This window comes from Babylonia areolata, chromosome 22 (genome assembly GCF_041734735.1).
Source record: "Babylonia areolata isolate BAREFJ2019XMU chromosome 22, ASM4173473v1, whole genome shotgun sequence".
NCBI classification, from domain to species: Eukaryota; Metazoa; Mollusca; class Gastropoda; order Neogastropoda; family Buccinidae; genus Babylonia; species Babylonia areolata.
Window position 1 is genome coordinate 1,050,066 of NC_134897.1, and position 20,135 is coordinate 1,070,200.

The 20,135-nt window shown below is 45.8% G+C and overlaps 1 protein-coding gene across 1 annotated transcript in view; it reads left to right on the forward strand.

Annotated features, from left to right (window-relative positions):
• The first annotated feature begins 3,523 nt into the window (after positions 1-3,523).
• The window catches only part of LOC143297174 (neuronal acetylcholine receptor subunit alpha-10-like), a 46,151-nt gene continuing 29,539 nt past the window's right edge, over positions 3,524-20,135 (forward strand). Inside the window, exon 1 of the mRNA XM_076609367.1 lies at positions 3,524-3,675. The gene's annotated coding sequence lies outside the window, so the exon portion shown is untranslated. The remainder of the gene's footprint in view (positions 3,676-20,135) is intronic.

Sequence of the window (20,135 nt, forward strand, 5' to 3'; positions counted from 1 at the left end):
TGGGACTTAGCTGTCACAAGCAGGCGAGATCTCAAGTCAGAGTACACACTACACTTGTCCAGAAAACGCAGTGTGTGTGTGTGTGTGTGTGTGTGTGTGTGTGTGTGTGTGTGTGTGTGACCGTAATAAAAAAAACACACCAAAAAAACATGATTATTGCAAGAGAAAACCTTTTTCATTGATGGAACGTACTATACTCATTTTCAGCCAGGTGAACCTGGTTCCCCCCCCCCCACCTCCACACACACACACACTCACGCACACCTACACCCACCCACCCACACACACACACTCCACGCACACCTACACCCACCCACACCCCCACCCCCACACACACCGCCCTCCAGCAGTGAGTGGCTGGCCCAGTACGGCCCATCAAGCTACAACAGTTCAGTGGTAAGGCCCCGTCTCTCTGTGCTCGTGGAGCGGTGTGAGAGCGAATCAGTGTGTGGGAGGATCTGACTGGCTCTTCGGAAACTGTAGCTCTACTGTCGGCAAACTGTAGCTCTCTGCCGGCAAACTATAGCTCTACTGTAGCTCTCTGCCGGCAAACTGTAGCTCTACTGTAGCTCTCTGCCGGCAAACTGTAGCTCTCTGTCGGCAAACTGTAGCTCTCTGCCGGCAAACTGTAGCTCTACTGTAGCTCTCTGCCGGCAAACTGTAGCTCTCTGCCGGCAAACTGTAGCCGGCAAACTGTAGCTCTCTGTCGGCAAACTGTAGCTCTCTGCCGGCAAGCTGTAGCCAGCAAACTGTAGCTCTCTGTCGGCAAACTGTAGCTCTCTGCCGGCAAACTGTAGCTCTCTGTCGGCAAACTGTAGCTCTCTGTCGGCAAACTGTAGCTCAAACTGTAGCTCTCTGCCGGCAAACTGTAGCTCTCTGTCGGCAAACTGTAGCTCAAACTGTAGCTCTCTGCCGGCAAACTGTAGCTCTCTGCCGGCAAACTGTAGCTCTCTACTGGCAAACTGTAGCTCTGGCTCTTCGCAAACTGTAGCTCTCTGTCGGCAAACTGTAGCTCTCTGCCGGCAAACTGTAGCTCTCTGTCGGCAAACTGTAGCTCTCTGTCGGCAAACTGTAGCTCTCTGTCTGCAAACTGTAGCTCTCTGCCGGCAAACTGTAGCTCTCTGTCGGCAAACTGTAGCTCTCTGCCGGCAAACTGTAGCTCTCTGCCGGCAAACTGTAGCTCTCTGTCGGCAAACTGTAGCCGGCAAGCTGTAGCTCTCTTCCGGCAAACTGTAGCCGGCAAACTGTAGCTCTCTGCCGGCAAACTGTAGCTGGCAAACTGTAGCTCTCTGCCGGCAAACTGTAGCTCTCTGTCGGCAAACTGTAGCTCTCTGCCGGCAAACTGTAGCCAGCAAACTGTAGCTCTCTGTCGGCAAACTGTAGCCGGCAAACTGTAGCTCTCTGCCGGCAAACTGTAGCTGGCAAACTGTAGCTCTCTGCCGGCAAACTGTAGCCGGCAAACTGTAGCTCTCTGCCGGCAAACTGTAGCTGGCAAACTGTAGGTCTCTGTCGGCAAACTGTAGCTCTCTGCCGGCAAACTGTAGCCGGCAAACTGTAGCTCTCTGCCGGCAAACTGTAGCTGGCAAACTGTAGCTCTCTGCCGGCAAACTGTAGCTGGCAAACTGTAGGTCTCTGCCCGCAAACTGTAGGTCTCTGCCGGTAAACTGTTCTCCCTTTCCGTGACGTCACCCTCACGCAATACTCATCCTACAATCGAACTTGCACGATGCCGAGTTTAATGTTTTATACTTTGTTTCTGAAAACAACTCAGAAAAGACAAAGCGCACTGACGTAGATATGAACCGTTGTATTCTGCCTGGAGAACTGTTCATCAAGGTAAACGTGGACATCAACGCTTCCCCTGCTTGTGATCACTTAAGCTCAACACTACATACAATGTGCAGTCATTCGACCAGAACCTTTCAACCGAGGCAGACTCTGTCACGCGGTATGGCGCATTGCGACTGAAAGAGTTGGAGACCAGTCAGGACTTCACCCCTTGGAACGCCAGAGGAACCTCATATCCGGACAGACATCCTGAAACACTACCACCACCTTCCCCCCTCCCCCTCCCCCCGGAAAAAAAAAACTAAACCTGCTGGACAACTGAACAATTTGATCCGAAGTGCCGCACGATGTTTGGTGCCATGACTTGTGAAGAAAGGACTGTTTCGTGGACTGTTGACTGCGGTGAAGTGCTGTCTACAGTGTGTGGAACTGTTGACTGTTGACTGCAGTGAAGTGCTGTCCTCAGTGTGTGGAACTGTTGACTGTTGACTGTGGTGAAGTGCTGTCTACAGTGTGTGGAACTGTTGACTGCGGTGAAGTGCTGTCTTCAGTGTGTGGAACTGTTGACTGTTGACTGCAGTGAAGTGCTGTCCTCAGTGTGTGGGGACTGTTGACTGTTGACTGCAGTGAAGTGCTGTCCTCAGTGTGTGGAACTGTTGACTGTTGACTGCAGTGAAGTGCTGTCCTCAGTGTGTGGGAACTGTTGACTGTTGACTGTTGACTGTTGACTGCAGTGAAGTGCTGTCCTCAGTGTGTGGGAACTGTTGACTGTTGACTGCAGTGAAGTGCTGTCTACAGTGTGTGGAACTGTTGACTGTTGACTGCAGTGAAGTGCTGTCCTCAGTGTGTGGGGACTGTTGACTGTTGACTGCAGTGAAGTGCTGTCTACAGTGTGTGGAACTGTTGACTGTTGACTGTGGTGAAGTGCTGTCTACAGTGTGTGGAACTGTTGACTGCGGTGAAGTGCTGTTTTCAGTGTGTGTGGGGACTGTTGACTGTTGACTGTTGACTGTGGTGAAGTGCTGTCCTCAGTGTGTGGGGACTGTTGACTGTTGACTACGGTGAAGTGCTGTCTACAGTGTGTGGAACTGTTGACTGTTGACTGCGGTGAAGTGCTGTCCTCAGTGTGTGGGGACTGTTGACTGTTGACTGCGGTGAAGTGCTGTCCTCAGTGTGGGGAACTGTTGACTGCGGTGAAGTGCTGTCTTCAGTGTGTGGAACTGTTGACTGCGGTGAAGTGCTGTCTTCAGTGTGTGGAACTGTTGACTGTTGACTGCGGTGAAGTGCTGTCCTCAGTGTGTGGGGCTGTTGACTGTTGACTGCAGTGAAGTGCTGTCCTCAGTGTGTGGGGACTGTTGACTGTTGACTGCGGTGAAGTGCTGTCTACAGTGTGTGGAACTGTTGACTGTTGACTGCGGTGAAGTGCTGGCTACAGTGTGTGGAACTGTTGACTGTTGACTGCAGTGAAGTGCTGTCCTCAGTGTGTGGGGCTGTTGACTGTTGACTGCAGTGAAGTGCTGTCTACAGTGTGTGGAACTGTTGACTGTTGACTGCGGTGAAGTGCTGTCTACAGTGTGTGGAACTGTTGACTGTTGACTGCGGTGAAGTGCTGTCTACAGTGTGTGGAACTGTTGACTGTTGACTGCAGTGAAGTGCTGTCCTCAGTGTGTGGGGACTGTTGACTGTTGACTGCAGTGAAGTGCTGTCCTCAGTGTGTGGGGACTGTTGACTGTTGACTGCAGTGAAGTGCTGTCTACAGTGTGTGGAACTGTTGACTGTTGACTGCAGTGAAGTGCTGTCCTCAGTGTGTGGGGACTGTTGACTGTTGACTGCAGTGAAGTGAACCAGCAACAGTGACCCCCTCAAGCGACCGCCCTACACTTCGCTGTGAGTATTTCTGGTCGGTTGTGTGTGTGTGTGTGTGTGTGTGTCTGTCTGTATGTATCTGTGTCTGTGTCGGTGTATGTGTGTCTGTGTCTGTGTGTGTCTGTGTGTATGTTTTTCTTTGTGTTTCTATGTGCTTGTGCGCCCGCGCATAAAATCTCTGTGTGTGTGTGTGTGTGTGTGTGTGTGTGTGTGTGTGTGTGTGTGTGTGTGTGTTCATCTGTATGTTTCATTGTGCATGTGCGCATGTCAACCCGCACGCGCTCTGTGTGTGTGTGTGTGTGAGAGAGAGAGAGAGAGAGAGAGAGAGAGAGAGGAGCTCAGCAATGCTGGTCAGCATGGCTATTGTCCTGTGCACAGAGGAGTTTCAAAATTCAATATAATGTCAATGGGAATTTCATAAACACAGGTGTTGTAGGATTCCTGTTTTGTTTTGTTTCTTTGGTTGTTTTGTTTTTGTTGTTGTTGTTGTTTTTCGATGGTTGCTTAATATTCTGTTAGTCACTGTTGATAATCGGTACAGCTGTATGGTCTATTCGTCACACGAGCAATTTAATGAAAATTAAAGAGAACTCAGCTAAAAGGAAGACCGATTCACGGACTTTTGTCTTCACTCCATGCGATGACATCGATTAACGCAGAACGTGACCTACTGACCCCAACAAAGGTCACAGTGGAAGGTCACACGCGAAGAATGGCCCCGTTCTCTATCGCTGGTGGAAACATCACCAGGATCCATCGCTGTGACTCAGAGTAACAAGTGTGACAAAGTCCTTGAAAGGCATTAACCGCCGTAGCGAAGTGGTTAGCGTCGCGGACTGACGGCTGGGAGGACGCGGGTTCGAATCCCAGCGGAGGTGGGTTTTTCGGCCCGTGGCCGGCTCCTACCCAGAGTTGAGTGTGCTGTGGGCTTAAATGGGGAGACTGGGACCACACAGTCGAGTGTCATCCACTTCAAGGATGCGTCTTTGGGTGTGTTGCTCTAATTACCTGACCAACACTACAGGTGTCTGTATCTCTCGGGCCTGGTTAACGCCGGGATATCATTATGACAGGAAGCGTAGAGTACAGCCTTGTCACGCAGTCCCAAACCAAAATGGACCTCCATCGCATCATCGTCATCCTCCTCCTCCTTCATCGTCATCAATATAAACAAAATAGTCTCAAAGTCTGTAGCCTTTCATGCCCTGCTCTCATGGTGACCTCAGTTTCGATACCCCTCCACTTCCGTGCTTGGGGTGTCGGCAGATTCATGGGGGGCTGTTGTTTGAGGGGCGTGGTGGCGGTCTCCACTCTGGGAGGGACGCTCACTCAGTCTGTCTCCGCGACTAAGCCATTGGCTTAGTAGGGGGCTTAGTAGGTGGTGTCCTAAGTACATTAAAACAGAACAGGCACCACTGAACACCACCGAAGTGATCCAGCAGCAGTGCAGGGTCTCCTCTGGTGTGTGGCCTCCTGGCGACCTAACATCGATGGTTCCCTGTGGACTGCCGACGCTGGAACTGCGACGGACGAACCCGGGTGTGGCCCTGTATGGGGGAATCTAAATGAGCAGCGTGGAAGTAATGCCACTGAAACGGTGCAGATGATGGGGCAGCAGCAAAAAAAACCAACAACAAAAAGTCCTTGAAAGGCTTCTGATGTTGGTCGGAGATTTAGTTAACCTCATCCTTCGGCTCGTGTGAAACGATGCCAGGCTTTCCGACATGTTGTTCATGTTGACTTTGTGAACTGAAAACAGGGTCAAGGTCAACACGCGCATCAAGGTTCAGGTTCAGTAGACAGTGAAGTTCATTGAAAAAGGTTCAAAGACCCCACCCCCACCCCCACCCCCCTTTCCCCGAGGGTCCTGTCGACCTGACTGATTATAACGAAACGAAAATTTATTTCACCAGGGTAATGAGATAAGCAAGTACACATGCTTTTTTTTTCCACCCAGCCCTGGACAAAGAGAGAAAAAAGAAGAAAACACGCACACGCACACACACATACACACTAAATAATTTTTTTTTTAAACACGCACAGCGGAAGGAGAGGGCCGGGCCCCGTCTTCCTCGTCAGTGTATCGAGCCCTTGACACATTGGACGTGAGTTCACTTATGGGACTCTTCAATGAAGAACCAAGGCGGAAACAATTGCTTCATGTCGATTCCGAGGGTCTACCATTTGTCACCACCTCGAGTTGAAAACACACCTCAGTTGCTACGCACAAATCTCAGCAACGTATTCATTGTTTGTTGCATCAATTTGGAATGAAGACGACTACCATGGTTTAATTCTGTATCTCTAAAATCAAGAGTGAACTATTTTTGACTCACTTGTGTAAACAAAGTGAGTCTATGTTTTAACCCAGTGTTCGGTTGTCTGTGTGAGTGTGTGTCCGTGTGTCTGTGTGTCCGTGGTAAACTTTAACATCAACATTTTCTCTGCAAATACTTTGTCAGTTGACACCAAATTTGGCATAAAAATAGGAAAATTTCAGGGTTTTTTTCCAATCATCTTGTTTAAAACAATATTGCACCTCTGGGATGGGCACAAAAAAATTTAAAAAAAAGAAGCCTAATTATATGCAAACTGCATTTACTGTTATATTTATATTTTTTGTATTCTCTAAACTTGGCACTTTGACCTCTTATTCTGACACAACAACAAGTCATTATTATCATTTTTTGTTCAAACAGGAACTTCTTTTGCTAAGCATGGAATTTTTATTTATTTTACAAACGTTTTGGTGCAGATAGTAAAAAAAGGGGAAATTACTCTGTAATTAATGCTAGGGGACTTAATTTATCACAAGTGAGTCTTGAAGGCCTTGCCTCTCTTGTTTTTTCTTATCTCAACTCGGTACGGTAGCATTACACATCATTTCAAACCTGACTCCGGGCAGTCAGTACATCTTCCAGCCTTTCTGGGCTGCTATCTACCAACACTGGGTTTACTGGGCGGTCAGCGTGTGATCCACACAGCTGCATCTATCGTGAATGATGAACATCAAATGAACAGATGAACCTCCAAGCAACAGATAAACATCACGCGGTGAATGACGTATATTTCAGCCTCTCAGCGTCAGCTCGCTGTGTGTCAATCAAGACAAAAATCACATCATCAGTGACAGTGGTTTTGTGTGCGTCCGTGTGTGGAGCGTAATCATGTGTGGGCATGCATGCGTGGGTTCCTGATTGTGTTTGAGCAGAGTGGAACGAATGTGGAAGTGTGTGTGTGTGTGTGTGTGTGTGTGTGTGTGTGTGTGTGTGTGTGTGTGTGTGTGTGTGTGTGTGTGTGTGTGTGTGTGTGTGTGTGTGTGTAATCATATTTATTCTTTCGGATGATTAATCTCTCTCTCTCTCTCTCTCTCTCTCTCTCTCTCTCTCTCTCTCTCTCTCTCTCTTTCTCATATATATATATATATATATATATATATATATATATATATATATATATATATGTGTGTGTGTGTGTGTGTGTGTGTGTGTGTGTGTGTGTGTGTGTGTGTAATCATATTTATTCTTTCGGATGATTAATCTCTCTCTCTCTCTCATATATATATATATATATATATATATATATATGTGTGTGTGTGTGTGTGTGTGTGTGTGTGTGTGTGTGTGTGTGTGTGTGTGTGTGTGGTCCATTCATGTCTTTAAATCTTGTTATAATTAGCAGCAGATTCTTCAACCTGCTCAGGTTCCCAAATTCCCTCCCCAGAGTACCCCAATTCCCTCTCCAAAGTACCCCAAACTCCCTCCCCAAAGTACCCCAATTCCCTCTCCAAAGTACCCCAATTCCTCCCCCCCAAGTACCCCAAACTCCCTCTCCAAAGTACCCCGAAGTCCCTCCCCAAAGTACTCCAATTCCCTCTCTAAAGTACCCCAAACTCCCTCTCCAAAGTACCCGAAGTTCCTCCCCAAAGTACTCCAATTCCCTCTCTAAAGTACCCCTAACTCCCTCTCCAAAGTACCTCAAACTCCCTCCCCAAAGTACCCCAATTCCCTCTCCAAAATACCCCAACTCCCTCTCCAAAGTACCCCAAACTCCCTCTCCAAATTAACCCAAACTCCCTCTCCAAAGTACCCCAAACTCCCTCTCCAAAATACCCCTAACTCCCTCTCCAAAGTACCCCAAAGTCCCTGTCCAAAGTACCCCAAACTCCCTCTCCAAAGTACCCCAAAGTCCCTCTCCAAAGTACCCCAATGTCCCTCTCCAAAATACCCCAAACTTCCTCTCCGAAATACCCCAAACACCCTCTCCAAAATACCCCAATTCCCTCTCCAAAATACCCCAAACTTCCTCTCCGAAATACCCCAAACACCCTCTCCAAAGTACCCCAAAGTCCCTGTCCAAAATACCCCAAACTTCCTCTCCAAAATACCCCAAACTCCCTCTCCAAAGTACCCCAAAGTCCCTGTCCAAAATACCCCAAACTTCCTCTCCAAAGTACCCCAAACTCCTTCTCCAAAGTACCCCAAAGTCCCTGTCCAAAGTACCCCAAACTCCCTCTCCAAAGTACCCCAAACTCCCTCTCCAAAATACCCCAAACTCCCTCTCCAAAGTACCCCAAAGTCCCTGTCCAAAGTACCCCAAACTCCCTCTCCAAAATACCCCAATTCCCTCTCCAAAGTACCCCAAAGTCCCTGTCCAAAGTACCCCAAACTCCCTCTCCAAAGTACCCCAAACTCCCTCTCCAAAGTACCCCAAAGTCCCTGTCCAAAGTACCCCAAACTCCCTCTCCAAAGTACCCCAAACTCCCTCTCCAAAATACCCCAATTCCCTCTCCAAAATACCCCAAACTTCCTCTCCGAAATACCCCAAACACCCTCTCCAAAGTACCCCAAAGTCCCTCTCCAAAGTACCCCAAACTCCCTCTCCAAAGTACCCCAAACTCCCTCTCCAAAGTACCCCAAACTCCCTCTCCAAAGTACCCCAAACTCCCTCTCCAAAGTACCCCAAACTCCTTCTCCAAAGTACCCCAAACTCCCTCTCCAAAGTACCCCAAACTCCTTCTCCAAAGTACCCCAAACTCCCTCTCCAAAGTACCCCAAACTCCCTCTCCAAAGGACCCCAAACTCCCTCTCCAAAGGACCCCAAATTCCTTCTCCAAAGTACCCCAAACTCCTTCTCCAAAGTACCCCAAAGTCCCTGTCCAAAGTACCCCAAACTCCCTCTCCAAAGTACCCCAAACTCCTTCTCCAAAGTACCCCAAAGTCCCTGTCCAAAGTACCCCAAACTCCCTCTCCAAAGGACCCCAAATTCCTTCTCCAAAGGACCCCAAATTCCTTCTCCAAAGTACCCCAAACTCCTTCTCCAAAGTACCCCAAAGTCCCTGTCCAAAGTACCCCAAACTCCCTCTCCAAAGTACCCCCAAACTCCCTCTCCAAAGTACCCCAAACTCCCTCTCCAAAGTACCCCAAACTCCCTCTCCAAAATACCCCAAACTCCCTCTCCAAAATACCCCAACTCCCTCTCCAAAATACCCCAAACTCCCTCTCCAAAATACCCCAAACTCCCTCTCCAAAGTACCAAGTACCCCAAACTCCCTCTCCAAAGTACCCCAAACTTCCTCTCCAAAGTACTCCAAACTCCCTCTCCAAAGTACTCCAAACTCCCTCTCCAAAGTACCCCAAACTTCCTCTCCAAAGTACTCCAAACTTCCTCTCCAAAGTACTCCAAACTCCCTCTCCAAAGTACCCCAAACTCCCTCTCCAAAGTACTCCAAACTCCCTCTCCAAAGTACCCCAAACTCCCTCTCCAAAGTACTCCAAACTCCCTCTCCAAAGTACCAAGTACCCCAAACTCCCTCTCCAAAGTACCCCAAACTTCCTCTCCAAAATACCCCAAACTCCCTCTCCAAAGTACCAAGTACTCCAAACTTTCTCTCCAAAGTACCCCAAACTTCCTCTTCAAAGTACCAAGTACCCCAAACTCCTTCTCCAAAGTACCCCAAACTAATTCTTCGAAGTACCCCAAACTACCCAAGCTTTCAGCTTAGTCTCTCCCTACTACCCGCTCTTCACCCCTACCACCACCGTCCACCTCCTCACCCTGCTGTACACCTCCACCCCCCACACGTCCCTCACCACCAACACCCCTCCCTTAACTCTCTCAGTCCCTGTCTTTTCTTGACACCACTTTTTATCTACATGGTGTAAAAGTTTTGCTTTTTTTATTTTATTTTTTTAATCATGCATTCAAAATTGATTCTGAGAACACTGAAAGAGAGAGAGAGAGAGAGAGAGAGAGAGAGAGAGAGAGAGAGAGAGTATGTGTGTGTGTTGCTGAGTTGCGTTGGCGTGTGAGCGTGAGTTTGGAATTGTGCATTGGAGCGTGGGTGAGTGGCTATCTTCCGGATAAAGGAATGCTTGGCCTGCAGCTTGAGTTCCTTGGCCTGACCAGGTTCACCTGCTTGTACATGTTAACCTGTACTCTTACACCTGGTTGTACATGTTAAGCTGTACTGTTACACCTGGTTGTACATGTTAACCTGTACTCTTACACCTGGTTGTACATGTTAAGCTGTACTGTTACACCTGGTTGTACATGTTAACCTGTACTCTTACACCTGGTTGTACATGTTAAGCTGTACTGTTACACCTGGTTGTACATGTTAAGCTGTACTGTTACACCTGGTTGTACATGTTAACCTGTACTCTTACACTGCTTGTACATGTCAACCTGTACTGTTACACCTGGTTGTACATGTTAAGCTGTACTCTTACACCTGGTTGTACATGTTAAGCTGTACTGTTACACCTGGTTGTGCATGTTAAGCTGTACTGTTACACCTGGTTGTACATGTTAACCTGTACTGTTACACCTGGTTGTACATGTTAACCTGTACTGTTACACCTGGTTGTACGTGTTAACCTGTACTGTTACACCTGGTTGTGCATGTTAACCTGCACTGTTACACCTGGTTGTACATGTTAACCTGCACTGTTACACCTGGTTGTACATGTTAACCTGCATGTTACACCTGGTTGCATATGTTAACCTGCACTGTTACGCCTGGTTGTACGTGTTAACCTGCACAGTTACACCTGGTTGCACATGTTAACCAGTACTGTTACACCTGGTTGTACGTGTTAACCTGCACTGTTACACCTGGTTGTACGTGTTAACCTGCACTATTACACCTGGTTGTACGTGTTAACCTGCACTGTTACACCTGGTTGTACGTGTTAACCTGCACTATTACACCTGGTTGTACGTGTTAACCTGTACTGTTACACCTGGTTGCACATGTTAACCTGTACTGTTACACCTGGTTGTACGTGTTAACATGTACTGCTTTACCTGAATGTACATGTTAGCCTGCACTGTTATACCTGGTTGTACATGTTAACCTGTACAGTTACACCTGGTTGTACAGGACTGAACTTACAAAAGAAAAAACAAGTACCAAGTTCTACCAACATTATGCGAGAGAGAGAGAGGGGTGGAGAAAGAGAGACAGAGAGAGACAAAGAGAGAGAGTGATAGAGAGTCAAAGACAGAGAGACAGACAGAAAGAGAGAACAATTGGGTTCGGCACTGAGAATCAATAATGTAAATGTGACGCGACATTAGCGGTCATTATTTAAATGAACAGTATCCTCGTGACCCCGGACCCATCAGTGCCCGTCAGTTATCGCCCTTTCTGGCCGCCATCTTGCCCCGCAGTGACGTCACTGACTGTGGAAACCCGTAAAACGACAGTTTCACTAATTGAGAAGGGATGTAACTCGCCAGTACACAAGGGGAGGGTATTCTGTCTTGATTTTTACAGTGGATATTAACTGAATTGTTGTTGTTGTTTATTTCACTGAAAATGCAAATGAATTCCGTGGAGCGAGTTCACTCCCTTGCCACGTTCACCCTGCCAAGGTCATCCAGTGCGGGGTCAGAGATGGGGTGGGGGTGGGGGTGGGAGTTGTTCGTCAGCCATGGTCTGGTCATGTTTAGAGCAGTGGTACTCTAACTCTTTTCTGTCAGTGAAAAAGCTACTCGTTTGCGTCCTTGTGTGTTTCCAAATCGTTGTCATCGTAATACTGTGACCACTTTCAAGTAAGTTTCCACTAGTAACATTGCTGTCATAAGGTGGTAACCACTTTCAAGTAAGTTGTTGTCATGATATGGTAACCATTCCCAAGTAATATTGTTGTCAAATGGCTGTAATCAGTTTCAAGTAATAGTGTTGTCATAATACTGTAATCACTGTCAAGTAATATTGTTGTCATAATACGGTAACTACTGTCAAGTAATATTGTTGTCATAATACGGTAACTACTGTCAAGTAATTATTGTTGTCATAATACGGTAACTACTGTCAAGTAATTTTGTTGTCACAATACGGTAACTACTGTCAAGTAATATTCTTGTCATAATACTGTAATCACTTTCAAGTTATGGTGTTGTCATAACACTGTAACCACTTTCAAGTTATGGTGTTGTCATAACACTGTAACCACTTTCAAGTTATGGTGTTGTCATAACACTGTAACCACTTTCAAGTTATGGTGTTGTCATAACACTGTAACCACTTTCAAGTTACGGTGTTGTCATAACACTGTAACCACTTTCAAGTTATGGTGTTGTCATAACACTGTAACCACTTTCAAGTTACGGTGTTGTCATAACACTGTAATCACTTTCAAGTTACGGTGTTGTCATAACACTGTAACCACTGTCACGTTATGGTGTTGTCAAAACACTGTAACCACTTTCAAGTTATGGTGTTGTCATAACACTGTAACCACTGTCAAGTTATGGTGTTGTCATAACACTGTAACCACTTTCAAGTTACGGTGTTGTCATAACACTGTAACCACTTTCAAGTTACGGTGTTGTCATAACACTGTGACCACTTTCAAGTTATGGCGTTGTCATAACACTGTAACCACTTTCAAGTTATGGTGTTGTCATAACACTGTAACCACTTTCAAGTTATGGTGTTGTCATAACACTGTAACCACTTTCAAGTCACGGTGTTGTCATAACACTGTAACCACTTTCAAGTTACGGTGTTGTCATAACACTGTAACCTACTTTCAAGTTATGGTGTTGTCATAACACTGTAACCACTGTCAAGTTACGGTGTTGTCATAACACTGTAACCACTTTCAAGTTATGGTGTTGTCATAACACTGTAACCACTGTCAAGTTACGCTGTTGTCATAACACTGTAACCACTGTCACGTTATGGTGTTGTCATAACACTGTAACCACTGTCAAGTTACGGTGTTGTCATAACACTGTAACCACTTTCAAGTTACGGTGTTGTCATAACACTGTAACCACTTTCAAGTTATGGTGTTGTCATAACACTGTAACCACTGTCAAGTTACGGTGTTGTCATAACACTGTAATCACTTTCAAGTTATGGTGTTGTCATAACACTGTAACCACTTTCAAGTTATGTATGGTGTTGTCATAACACTGTAACCACTTTCAAGTTATGGTGTTGTCATAACACTGTAACCACTTTCAAGTTATGGTGTTGTCATAACACTGTAACCACTGTCAAGTTACGCTGTTGTCATAACACTGTAACCACTGTCAAGTTATGGTGTTGTCATAACACTGTAACCACTGTCAAGTTACGCTGTTGTCATAACACTGTAACCACTGTCAAGTTATGGTGTTGTCATAACACTGTAACCACTTTCAAGTTATGGTGTTGTCATAACACTGTAACCACTTTCAAGTTATGGTGTTGTCATAACACTGTAACCACTGTCAAGTTACGGTGTTGTCATAACACTGTAACCACTTTCAAGTTACGCTGTTGTCATAACACTGTAACCACTTTCAAGTTATGGTGTTGTCATAACACTGTAACCACTTTCAAGTTATGGTGTTGTCATAACACTGTAACCACTTTCAAGTTATGGTGTTGTCATAACACTGTAACCACTTTCAAGTTATGGTGTTGTCATAACACTGTAACTGCTTTCAAGTTATGGTGTTGTCATAACACTGTAACCACTGTCAAGTTACGGTGTTGTCATAACACTGTAACCACTTTCAAGTTATGGTGTTGTCATAACACTGTAACCACTTTCAAGTTACGGTGTTGTCATAACACTGTAACCACTTTCAAGTTACGCTGTTGTCATAACACTGTAACCACTGTCAAGTTACGGTGTTGTCATAACACTGTAACCACTATACTGCAGTGAGTATTGTGTGTCTGTGGCGCAAAGCATGCAGACTGGCACCAGTACACTACACAATATCTGCTGTCTTTTTTTTCTTTTTCTCTTTTTAAGGAGCAAAGAGAGGGGGGCGGGGGTGGGGGGAGGGGGTTAGGGGGGGGGTGAATGAGACTGACACCTGTCACTACTGTAGGAGGATGTTGATCATGTCATCAATGGGAGAGCGGATATCTCACACACACACACACACACACACACACACACACACACACACACACACCGTGTCAGCCATTGTCTACCTGACACCCACACAGTGCGGCAAAGCGGCACCACTTGTGCTGAACCTGACTGCCTCACACAGGGGACACAGGGAAGACAGGAAGAAAGGAGGAAAGAACGAAGAAGACACAGAGGAAAGAACGACATAAAGAAAGGAAAAGAACGACAGAAAGAAAGGAAGAAGAGAAAAGAACGACAGAAAGAAAGGAAGAAGGGGAAAGAACGAGAGAAAGAAAGGAAGAAGGGAAAAGAACGACAGAAGGAAAGGAAGAAGGGAAAAGAAAGACAGAAAAGAACGACAGAAAGAAAGGAAGAATAGGAAAGAACGACAGAAAGAAAGGAAGAAGAGGAAAGAATGAGAGAAAGGAAGGAAGAAGGGAAAAGAACGACAGAAAGAAAGAAAGAAGAGGAAAGAACGACAGAAAGAAAGGAAGAAGGGAAAAGAAAGATAGAAAGGAAGGAAGAAGGGAAAAGAACGACAGAAAAGATCGACAGAAAGAAAGGCAGAAGGGAAAAGAACGACAGAAAGAAAGGAAGAAGAGGAAAGAACGACAGAAAGAAAGGAAGAAGAGAAAAGAACGACAGAAAGAAAGGAAGAAGGGAAAAGAACGACAGAAAGAAAGGAAGAAGAGAAAAGAACGACAGAAAGAAAGGAAGAAGAGGAAAGAACGACAGAAAGAAAGGAAGAAGGGAAAAGAAAGATAGAAAGGAAGGAAGAAGGGAAAAGAACGACAGAAAAGATCGACAGAAAGAAAGGCAGAAGGGAAAAAAAACGACAGAAAGAAAGGAAGAAGAGGAAAAGAACGACAGAAAGAAAGGAAGAAGGGAAAAGAACGACAGAAAAGAACGACAGAAAGAAAGGAAGAAGAAGAAAGAACGACAGAAAGAAAGGAAGAAGGGAAAAGAACGACAGAAAGAAAGGAAGAAGGGAAAAGAACGACAGAAAAGAACGACAGAAAGAAAGGAAGAAGGGAAAAGAACGACAGAAAGAAAGGAAGAAGAGAAAAGAACGACAGAAAGAAAGGAAGAAGGGAAAAGAACGACAGAAAGAAAGGAAGAAGAGGAAAGAACGACAGAAAGAAAGGAAGAAGAGGAAAGAACGACAGAAAGAAAGGAAGAAGAGAAAAGAACGACAGAAAGAAAGGAAGAAGGGAAAAGAAAGATAGAAAAGATCGACAGAAAGAAAGGCAGAAGGGAAAAAAACGACAGAAAGAAAGGAAGAAGAGGAAAAGAACGACAGAAAGAAAGGAAGAAGGGAAAAGAACGACAGAAAAGAACGACAGAAAGAAAGGAAGAAGGGAAAAGAACGACAGAAAGAAAGGAAGAAGAGAAAAGAACGACAGAAAGAAAGGAAGAAGGGAAAAGAACGACAGAAAGAAAGGAAGAAGAGAGAAGAATGACAGGAAGAAAGGAAGAAGAGAAAAGAACGACAGAAAGAAAGGAAGAAGGGAAAAGAACGACAGAAAGAATGGAAGAAGGGAAAAGAACGACAGAAAGAAAGGAAGAAGGGAAAAGAAAGATAGAAAGAAAGGAAGAAGGGAAAAGAACGACAGAAAGGAAGGAAGAAGGGAAAAGAACGACAGAAAGAAAGAAAGAAGAGGAAAGAACGACAGAAAGAAAGGAAGAAGGGAAAAGAAAGATAGAAAGGAAGGAAGAAGGGAAAAGAACGACAGAAAAGATCGACAGAAAGAAAGGCAGAAGGGAAAAAAACGACAGAAAGAAAGGAAGAAGGGAAAAGAACGACAGAAAGAAAGGAAGAAGGGAAAAGAACGACAGAAAGAAAGGAAGAAGAGGAAAGAACGACAGAAAGAAAGGAAGAAGGGAAAAGAACGACAGAAAGAAAGGAAGAAGGGGAAAGAACGACAGAAAAGAACGACAGAAAAGAACGACAGAAAAGAACGACAGAAAGAAAGGAAGAAGGGGAAAGAACGACAGAAAGAAAGGAAGAAGGGAAAAGAACGAGAGAAAGAAAGGAAGAAGGGAAAAAAAGATAGAAAGAAAGGAAGAAGAGGAAAAGAAAGATAGAAAGAAAGGAAGAAGGGAAAAGAACGACAGAAAGAAAGGAAGAAGGGAAAATAGAAACAAACAGAAACAACAAAAACGTTTTGCATGAAAGAAAGATAGAAAAGAAAAGAGAGAGAAAGAAAGAAAAAAGACGAGAGAGAGAAGGGGGGCGGAGAGAGAGAGAGAGGGGGGGGGGGGGGGGGGGGGGGGGAGGGGGAGAGGAGAGAGAGAGGGGGGAAGGGGGAGAGAAGGAGAGAGAGGGGGGGGAGGGGGAGAGGGGGGGGGAGAGAGACAGGGGTGAGGGGGAGAGGAGAGAGAGGGGGAAGGGGGAGAGAGAGGGGAGGAGAGAGACAGGAGGGAGGAGGAGAGGAGAGAGAGGGGGAAGGGGGGAGAGAGAGAAGGGGGGCAGAGAGACAGGGGGGAGGGGGAGAGAAGGAGAGAGAGAGGGGAGGAGAGAGACAGGGAGAGAGGGGGGGAGAGAGAGGGGGGACAGAGAGAGGGGGGGGGTGAGAAACAGGGGGGAGGGGGAGAGAGGGAGAGAGAGAGAGGGGAGAGTCAGAGAGGGGGGAGAGGGGGGAGGGGGGGAGAAACAAGTTGACGGGGGGAGAGAGAGAGGGGGGGGAAGGAGAAACAGGGGGGCGGGGAGAGGGAGAGAGAGAAGGGGGGAGGAGAGAAGGAGAGAGAGAGGGGGTGAGGGAGAGAGAGAGAGAGACAAATAGAGAGTGGGGGAATAAGAAGAGAAAGGAAAGGAAATTGAGTACATATCAATGTCCGTTCTCCAACACAGTCCCCTGTGCAGTCAAACAACACTGTTGACCTGCCTTCAACGCCTGTTTGGCACAGGGGGGTCTGTCTGTCACTGCCCAACACGGCCGGACGTCAACACACACACTCACACACACACGCACCTGGTCCTTCACAGGTGTCAGGTCAGAGGTTCTCTGCTACTGGTGACCCTGTTAGCCAGCACTACCTGCCATGTGGGGCTGAAGGAAATCACTCATTTCTCCTACCCCCCCCCCCCCCCCCTGCCCCCTCCCCCCCCCCCCACCCGCCCCCGCCCTCCTCCATGAGAGGGAACTTGTGGCATGGGTAACAGTCTGTCTGTCATTTCCGCATACCCGGCCTCCAGCGCTCCACAGGCCCATCCATCTCCGTCACATAGTTTGCTTCATGCAGTCTCAACTTGCCTGTGTGCGTGCACAATTACATGCACACTAAAAGAACGAAATAGATTAAAAAAAAATTTTTTAATTCCAAAAACCCACAACGTTCTGAATAACGTCAGAGAGTGAAAGGCTGAGACAGAGACGTACAGTCAGTCTTCTCTGTTATTAAAATGTGTCAGAAAAAAACCCGTAAGAGAACCAAAACTAACACAAGTTTCACCGTAAACAACACGTCATTCTGTGTTCAGTAATTTCACCGTAAACAACACGTCATTCTGTGTTCAGTAATTTCACCGTAAACAACACGTCATTCTGTGTTGAGTAATTTCACCGTAAACAACACGTCATTCTGTGTTAAGTAATTTCACCGCAAACAACACGTCATTCTGTGTTAAGTAATTTCACCGTAAACAACACGTCATACTGTGTTAAGTAATTTCACTGTAAACAACACGTCATACTGTGTTATGTAATTTCACTGTAAACATCACGTCATTCTGTGTTATGTAATTTCGCCGTAAACAACACGTCATACTGTGTTAAGCAATATCACCGTAAACAATTCATACTGTGTTAAGTAATTTCACTGTAAACAACACGTCATACTGTGTTATGTAATTTCACTGTAAACATCACGTAATTCTGTGTTAAGTAATTTCACCGTAAACAACACGTCATACTGTGTTCAGTAATTTCACCGTAAACAACACGTCATTCTGTGTTATGTAATTTCGCCGTAAACAACACGTCATGCTGTGTTGAGTGATTTCACCGTAAACACCACGTCATACTGTGTTATGTAATTTCACCGTAAACACCACGTCATACTGTGTTATGTAATTTCACCGTAAACAACACGTCATACTGTGTTAAGTAATTTCACCGTAAACAACACGTCATTCTGTGTTATGTAATTTCACCGTAAACACCACGTCATACTGTGTTAAGTAATTTCACTGTGAACAACACGTCATACTGTGTTATGTAATTTCACTGTAAACATCACGTCAGTCTGTGTTATGTAATTTCACCGTAAACAACACGTCATACTGTGTTAAGTAATATCACCGTAAACAATTCATACTGTGTTAAGTAATTTCACTGTAAACAACACGTCATACTGTGTTATGTAATTTCACTGTAAACATCACGTCATACTGTGTTAAGTAATATCACCGTAAACAATTCATACTGTATTAAAAAATTTCACCGTAAACAACACGTCACTCTGTGTTAAGTAATTTCACCGTAAACAACACGTCATACTGTGTTATGTAATTTCACCGTAAACAACACGTCATTCTGTGTTAAGTAATTTCACCGTAAACAACACGTCATGCTGCATTATGTAATTTCACCGTAAACAGCACGTCATACTGTGTTATGTATTTTCACCGTAAACAACACGTCATACTGTGTTATGTAATTTCACCGTAAACACCACGTCATACTGTGTTATGTAATTTCACCGTAAACAACACGTCATACTGCGTTAAGTAATTTCACCGTAAACAACACGTCATTGAGTGAAATACGACATTCACCACAATTTACACATTCTTAGACAAATATTTTAAGAATTTGGAGCGAACCGCAGTTTAATTTTAAAAGCTTCGTTCCGATACATTGACATACTGATGAATTATTTACGATAACATATTCTAGTGTAAATATACCCTAAGTGACAATAATCTGAAGTAACAAAGGAATGGAGAGCATTTCAGTTGAGAGAGAGAGAGAGAGAGAGAGAGAGACAGAGAGAGAGAGAGTATGGGCGATAGAGAGGGTGAGGGGGGGGGGTCATTCTGTCACAGTGTCAGGCTCATTGTCTGCCTGTCCATCAGTCTGTCTCAGTCTCTGTCTCTGTCTCATGTGTCTATATCTCTCTGTCCACATTTTACCTCAACAGAATGGCCACACACCGCAATTGGTTCAGGAGCAGACCACTCCTGAATCGACAAAGTCTGTTCAGCTTTGATGTTTTCCGCAGAAATGACACAGTCGCTTTCAGAGTCCGCCTCTCTCGTGAAAACAAAATCGATTTAAGCTATTTGTCTGTCTGTCTGTCTGCCTGCCTGCCTGCCTCTTTGTCTGTCTCTGTCTCGCTCTGTCTCTCTCTCTCTGTCTGTCACTGTCTGTCTCTCTGTCTGTCTCTCCACCTGTCTCTGTCCGTCAATCATGTATGTACAACACTCATAGGCACAGACACACACACACACACACACACACACACACACACACACACACACACACACACACACACACACACACACACACACACACACACACACACACACACACAGATGGAAAAAGGGTTTTGTGTCAGTGGCATGAGCAAACCCTCCTGACAGACAAGAAAGACATCCTTGCCCGCTGGGCAGAACACTTCAACACCCTCCTCAACAGGGACTCGTCCGTATCTGACGAGGTAATTGCAGCCCTCCCACAGCTACCAGTCAGTGACTCGCTAGATGCCCCTCCCAACAAGGCCGAGACCCGGAAGCCCCTGAAGCTGACAACGTCAGGAAAAGCACCAGGAGCGGATGGAATCCAGGCTGACATCTACAAGTATGGAGGCGAGGTGCTGACAGACAAGCTGGCCGCCCTGTTCGAGTCTACCTGGGGAGAGGGGAGGTTCCCCAGGATTTCAAGGATGCTTCAATTGTCCACATTTGCAAACGGAAGGGAGACAAAACATCCTGCGATAACCACCGTGGAATCTCTCTCCTCTGTATTGCCGTCAAGATCTTTGCCCGCATCATACTGAAGACTGGTTGACCATGTCTTCAACACAGTCATCCCTAAAGCACAGTGCGGCTTCCGCTCAGGCAGGGGAACATGTGACATGGTGTTTGCCGTACGCCAGATGCAAGAGAAGTGC